The sequence below is a fragment of the Manduca sexta genome, chromosome 13 (genome assembly GCF_014839805.1).
Source record: "Manduca sexta isolate Smith_Timp_Sample1 chromosome 13, JHU_Msex_v1.0, whole genome shotgun sequence".
Classification (NCBI taxonomy): domain Eukaryota; kingdom Metazoa; phylum Arthropoda; class Insecta; order Lepidoptera; family Sphingidae; genus Manduca; species Manduca sexta.
In genome coordinates this window covers 617,683-624,858 of record NC_051127.1, presented here as the reverse complement: position 1 = coordinate 624,858, position 7,176 = coordinate 617,683, and the positions used below count along the sequence as shown (strand labels likewise).

Genomic DNA, 7,176 nt, shown 5'->3' with positions numbered 1-7,176 from the left:
ACTACTTAACCAATAATTTAAACATAGCATTCGCTAACGTCCATACCACGTTGAAAACACCGGTTCTCGTCCGATCACCGAAGTCAAGCAACGTCGGGCGCGGTCAGTACTTGGATGGGTGACCGCCTGGGAACACCGCGTGACGTTGGCTTTTTTGCATTTTGTTTCGGTAAAAATTGTGTACACTTTTACATATTTTAAGAATGTCATTAGCTTCGCACATTTCCGGCGATTATCAATTGTTTCATGGCATTTTGTTGTGAATAACTGTTTCTAAACAGCTGCAATCAGAAACATCCTTAAATATTGGTAACTTATTGTTCGTTGTACTCGCATTGTTCACTGGGGATATTAACATATTTTCTAAAACGGTAAAAATAATATATTTATTGAGTTTTTAAATCAATTCTCTCCACAACCACCAAAGGTTCATGTCCAGTTATGCAAAATGTGTGAAAACATTCGTGTCTACGATCATTCATAAAAATCGATTGGTAACTCAATTTACGAATTACATTCTCATTCTCACCGAACGTTTAGAAAGTCTGACGATGAGTCATGACACATCGTGATATAATGATAAATTTTCATAATATGTAAATTTAGAAAATATATTTTAGTATATTATTCAATGTTAAACGCTCTTTTTACAGTATTAAACATTATATTAGTAAAAATAATTACAGAATACAATTTTAGACAATTTGACTACGTGCAACCAGAGAGAATAATTGAATAGTCGCCGCATGACATATTATCTTCTCTTCTAACAGCCTGCCTGCGCAGCCGAATATTTCCGGAAACACCCGATGTCATCGGCTAGGATAGCGGCGCGTAACAAAAAGTCACCTGCCTGCAGCCCCGATGGCATACCTAGTCGTATTTCAATAAAACTGCAGTTCTCACGTCTCGGTTCGATATCCTGGATGGGTGAAATGATAATCGATTTTTGCGCAATATGTCTTGTATCGATTCCGGGCGGACCATGGGCAATATAAATTACTTAACATAAAAATTACTTCATTACTATTTTGCTAGGCAGTACATGCCACAAAAAGCTTTCTGTGACTTACTTTATAAATTGCTCGCGACTCCGCCCGCGTAAAAAAGGTTTTCCGGGCTAAAAGTCCCGCTTTATATTTTTCCGGGATAAAATGAAGCCTTATATTTTAATTTAGTCCTCCAGCAATGCATCGGTGAAAACTGCATTCAATTCCAAACAATAGTTTTTGCCTAAGGCGTGTACAAAATTCATGCTTCAGACTTGATAAATAATATTGAATGTCACAAAAAAAATTATCAGTACTACATTTAGCAGACAATCAGTAGCGTAGCTTGCCATGATGGTCCCAATATTTATATTTGTAGGGAACTTTTCAGGGTAGTGCGAACTTTTGGGCGCCCACTTAGTTTAATGTATGTATGGGCCAAGAGGGGGCCCGGTATCACTGATACGGCGGTAGCTACGCCCCTGCAGACTATTACATAAACTTCCTAAAAATCATGTAGAAAATATAAAGACATAATAAAATATTGCTTTAATCTGTGCACCGAATCTTACTAATAAAAGAGTTTGCTAATGGTATTATATTTTATATCCGCCCGAATAGCGACCACCGTACACAAGATGTTAAAACCTGCCATAGTAAGCCACGTAAGTGTGTCGCGTTCCTTGATCAGCCTGTGTATATCCTGTTCGAACAGGCCGACCTAATTGTGTCGACTGCCGTGGGGTAATCATCTTTCATCAGTCGACATTCTATTGGACCCCATTCCACTTACCATTAGGTGCATTGGTATAACTCTGCCTTACTCGCATAAAAAAACTCATCCACTGCTATAAAATACGTCCATTGACCGTAAAAGTATACCCCAATGATCACTAAGAATTACACACGAGTGCTTGCAATTTCTAATGTTAGAGGTCAAACTAAAGACCAAAGTATATTTCCAATACCGAGGCGTGCACCAAGTTTCATTGCAAAGTTCATAGTCATTTCGTTCTAGGTTACTAGGTCTCTAAACGGTCTAGCTTTACACACGATTAAGGTCGCCATTCTGGATACTTAATATATTATTATATTTTTAGGATTTGAAATATTGAAACGTCTACTAAACCTTAAAAAGGATTCTGTTATTAATTTGATAATTTTAGTATTAATAAAATATTTTTTTTATTATGTCTCGATCTAGACTTTGATCTAGGTAACTTTAAAAAAATTAAACAATATCTGGACTCAACTAAAATACATTATAATCCATCAAAAACATAAATAAAAATTGTAGTTCCACAAAAATCTTGTCTCTACCTTGTAGAGTCAACAGGAGAAACTTATTTTGCAAAACTTAGCGGCTTTGATGCTGACTCAATGATTTCGTGATATGTGGCAGACACCTTGACCGATTCCGTGAGCGTGTCCTGACTCCGCGTCATTGTACGTTTTATATGACTCAAACGAAAGCACGCTGCGCCTCTACCAAGCCAATCGATCGACACTGCTCGTCAACTCGATCGAACAACTTGTATCGTGGAAAATTATTGTGGAATTTTAACTGTTCGAACAGCATTATTTATTACTTGTTTACGTTGTTTACTATTAATATTTAAATCTTATCGGAGTTGTATGTCGCTTGCTAGCAAATCATGTCATTTGAAACAAGGTCGTTCTTCTTGTCAGTTCCGTTCGAGAACCCAAAGTAGCGTCTGCGGCACGTTTCGCCACGAAGAAAGGCTAGAGGCTCGCTTTCGTTGTTTACGGGAGAAATCTCCGACCGGTCGCCGTAGTCGACTGTCGAGACAGCGGGTTAGTGCCGCGCGACGCGTCGTCCAACCATCACGTCGGATCCACACCTCGCGTGTTGACGTGCCAAACATTATTACGAGCCCTCTCGACCAGTGTCCTGTGCTGTGTATGTGAAGAAAGATTTTTTGTTACAAAGTGCGTCTACCTGTCCGGATTGTTTTTCAGTATACCGGTACGTTTGAAGTTATATCGTATTATAGCGGTATTATTTAGGGACGCACGTCTCACCACAACGCGGTGGTCTTAGACGCCTCTTACGGTGGTAAACATACAACTGGTAAACTTTCCATGCGGTTTTAAACTAACTGTACAAGTTGTAATTATCAGTTAACCTGGTTTGATACGAGTTTCATTAATAGACTTTTAGATTGTCTATCTCTATGCAGCGGTTCATCTATACTGAATGTATAGATTGTTTTAATCAACATTTTTTATTTATGTGTAGCCGAGTTAATAGATACATGTTCGAACGATCATGAAACATTACTTTCACTGCGAACTGTCCAGCTTATGTTCCTAATTAATACCTAACCATGATTCACTTTGACATGCTGCAATTAGATGTTAAAAGCATTCAGAGTCTGGAGGCTTGATTCTATGAATAAATTTGTGTTCAAATCCTATATGTATGATTTTAAAATGAATTTTATTTTGCACTAGGTACGGCAAAAGAGCAGAATCGCGTGCGAACCTAGGCATTATATAATAGAGGATCTTAGGTAATAAGTAGCTGCTAGTTGCTACTACAATTTTCACTTCCTAATTCTTTTATAACAACAATATAATTAGGTGGATATTTACGTGAGTTAACTGTCAGTTACAAAAAGAGAAGGTGTAAAAAACATACGAGGAATGTTTATTACGTACACACACGCGGATATAATATAAAAAAATATTAAGTCCAAGTCTTAGCTTAACGAAGTATTTAAAATGAAAGGGCTTCTTAGAAAATATTGCTGCTCAGGCATAGAGATAGAATTATCTTTTAATATGTTATAATATAATCTAATAGTTATTTAAATAATTTCTCTTAAGTAATGCAACGAAACAATGCAGCGAGTCGAAGTTCTAACTAATCCGCATCATCACCATCTGCGCATACGCAAATCTCTATGTAGAGCCTTTTTTGTAGACGTTTGAGTACCTTCACGTCTGCATTCCATGAAGCTAGTAACCATCTACATACAGCTGGAAATTGTAAAATATTCTTGCCAACCCATTTACATCTATATTTCCTACCTAATAAGGGGTTTAGTCCATCTCGTATATGTACAATGTACATAAGCGGACAAACGCTGTTAAGCGTAAACTTTCTTACTAGAAGAATTTTAACTGCTTCCAAAACCCGTTTAACATTAAAATATTTTTATAGAAATTCTAAGCTGAAAGTAAATTAAACTACATTATTTTTTATTGCTTTATAAACTTCGCGACATGATACGGCGGGGATAGAAATCAATACGTTAATCGGTGCATTAGCTGACCATTTCTGATTTAAGTGATACCTCAAATGATACTCGTATGGAAATTATTATCCTTATTAAAGTATTTTTAGAGGTCAACAAATAAGTAAACGAGTTTGACTTGTATTGAAAAATATAAATACTGTATATATATTATCAAAAACAGTTTAAACTCACCCTGAAGAGTTTGTTTGAACGACCTAATCTCAGGATCTCATTACCTACTTTTTTTACTAGCTACATTAAAGTCTAGCAGTTATATCTGTCGTATAAGATAGAGCGAACCAATAGCAATATTGGGATCTATTTCATCTCCCGAATTTCATCCGTAATATTTTTTATCAAAACATTAACTTTGATTATAAAACCTTCAAATTATAACACAAATATACCATTAAGTTGTCCCTCTTATCAAATTATGTATATCTAAATCTAGAATGAAGAATCATAATAAAAATGTACATAAATAAATTTTAATTTAAAAAATCATACATTAAGTGAATTCGATTAAGGTAACGTAATTCTTAATCAAATATCATATCCTCAATTTAAGATAAAGGCAAGTCATCGCATTTTTTCCATAATTTATTTTTTAAATTTATATTTTACTCGCTTCATTGCTTTTGGTGCATTTTATTTTTCTTAAAACAAATATATTTCACGTTGCAGAGAGCACACACTAGGTCTGTTATAGTCATCAAAAAGTATTAGATCAACAGATCTAGATATAAATGACATAATCTAACACATGGCTAGGCAATTACATATTTTTAAATAGGTACGTATTTAATTTTGAACGACTTTGGCTGCCTCGGTGGCTTAGTTGTATCAGTACGTCTTCAGTGCTGAGGTCTCGGGTTCAATCCTTGGGTCGGGTAATGATATTTGTTTTTTCTATTCACTATGAACCCTAAGTTTAGAATTAGATCCCAATTTGTAGATAGGCTCGCCCGCTATCACATTATGGGACGGTATACACACCGCGAAAAGTGGGTGTACCAGTTGCACGTCTGCTTACCCCTTTGGGGATAAACGGCATGTGTGTTTGTGGGAGAGTTTTTTAATCCATTAATGACATTTTGTTAATGAAGCATATAAAATATGTTATTTGTGTAAACATATAATCAATAATTGATATAAAATAATCGTATATTTTATTAAACAACTTTCTACGTAATAATATTAAAAGATATTTTATATTAACAGAGTTGCATGAATGATTTTAAATCGGAGTTTTACGATACACATATTTATTTTTACAAAAATTATAATTCACAAAAACATCCTAAATATCGAAGAATATTCCTGTGATAGAAGCGTATCATTCTTTCATTAGTTTAAACTCTACACTCAATTACGTTCGAAGAAATAAACCAAAATCCTTAAACGATATTACATACATACATTTCGTTAATAATGTCGCGGTGCATTGTCTTATAATCGGTCACTATCTGGCGCCTGAGAGAAATAAAGATCTGGTTAAATGTACTGGTAAATACTAATACTGCATTAGGGTTGGCGAAGCAAGAACTGCCAGCACGCTAGCAACAGTTATTGCTTAAATATTTATACAGTACAGTACGAGAGATGTCTTGAAATAAATCGCTGTTTATTTTCTGTAGTCTGCGATTTCGCATAGAAAACTCCTTTTTAATAAATTCTAATATATAACTATACGATTTAAGCCCTCCTAATGGAATACTGCGGTATAATAATTTTGTTATTATCATTTATAGCTTCTTATTTGTTATTTCACTAGATATATTATATTATGATAAAATATGCGTATCATAAGAACTTTAAAAGCATAATATTTTTAAAAGCAAAGTAGTCTAAAAAATATGTTTGTATTTATCGTTAGCGAACTTAGTCGTATGACTCTACCGCTCTTTTATAATAGTGTATGCCTGTGGATCCACCCTCGTGAACTAAATCTCCCGAGATTAAGAGGAGTCTATAGCGCTCAGTAGTAATGTACCTACAAGTGAAAAAAAACGTTTTAAAGTTTCTGAGTTTAGCGCATTCAAGCAAACTCTTCACCTTAATATTTAAAAATAAAATTAGATATCGATTATGTCTAAATTTTCTGAAGGTGTACACAGGCGAAACCCTAAATCTTATAAGCTATTAACATGCCGGCAGTGTGCAGTTGATTCTTAGTCAAAGCCTCCGGCTACGAATTTAAATGTAAATGTTATGTATGCGCGAAAATCTGTAATTTATAATAATAATGTAAGGTAATACTTGACATCATGCGAGTCACACTTTCGACTTTTAGTTAGACTGTTCTCTCTAGTTACAATGATACTATGTATGTTAAGTAGAAACTATGCTGTTGTATTTATGATCTCTTTATATTTTATGATGATTTGTCAAAGCTATATTTGCTTTAAAATTTGTATTTATATTGTATTGAATTTTAAATTAATTAAAAGGCTAATACTATGTTAACTTACTAAGTCTGACTAGACTACTACGCCTTCTGCCTTGTGGTATGGAGTCATTTAAAGAATTTCGTCACGGTGTCTCCTGCCTGTCGTAATAGGCGACATGAAATAAAGCTACCGGGAGTTATGGCCGTGCAGAGGGGAATGCGCGGCCTTAGTTCGATAAATGGGTAGAGGTCCTCTGAGCCTCAAAGAAGATTAGCCGCGAAGCGACTTTGTGCAGAGACGGTTCCGGCGAATTCGGATGCATTCTTGATTCTCCGGAATAGTCTCACGTGCGCAGAAAAAGGCCACCGGAGATTTTAGTCAGTATGCCGGCATAAAATGTGTAGGGACCCCACTGAGAGGAAGTTTAGATGAAATCCGGGTCGGAAGGCGGATGACATAACCATTCTTCCGCTACCCAGGTTCAAAAATGACATTCATAACATGGATTTTTACTGCGGGACACAAAAAGAACTA

At 35.4% G+C, this 7,176-nt stretch overlaps 1 protein-coding gene and 1 non-coding gene across 3 annotated transcripts in view; both read left to right on the top strand.

Annotated features, from left to right (window-relative positions):
• Positions 1 to 32: 32 nt before the first annotated feature.
• LOC115453583 lies at positions 33 to 151 on the top strand. The gene has a single exon (XR_003939578.2). It is a non-coding gene; the product is annotated as a 5S ribosomal RNA (ribosomal RNA).
• A 2,596-nt stretch (positions 152 to 2,747) lies between these two features.
• Positions 2,748 to 7,176, top strand: part of LOC115453011 (putative epidermal cell surface receptor) — a 45,848-nt gene continuing 41,419 nt past the window's right edge. The window contains exon 1 of one of the 2 annotated variants that reach the window (XM_037438283.1): positions 2,748 to 2,976. The gene's annotated coding sequence lies outside the window, so the exon portion shown is untranslated. The remainder of the gene's footprint in view (positions 2,977 to 7,176) is intronic. The other variant, XM_037438284.1, reaches the window with a different exon arrangement.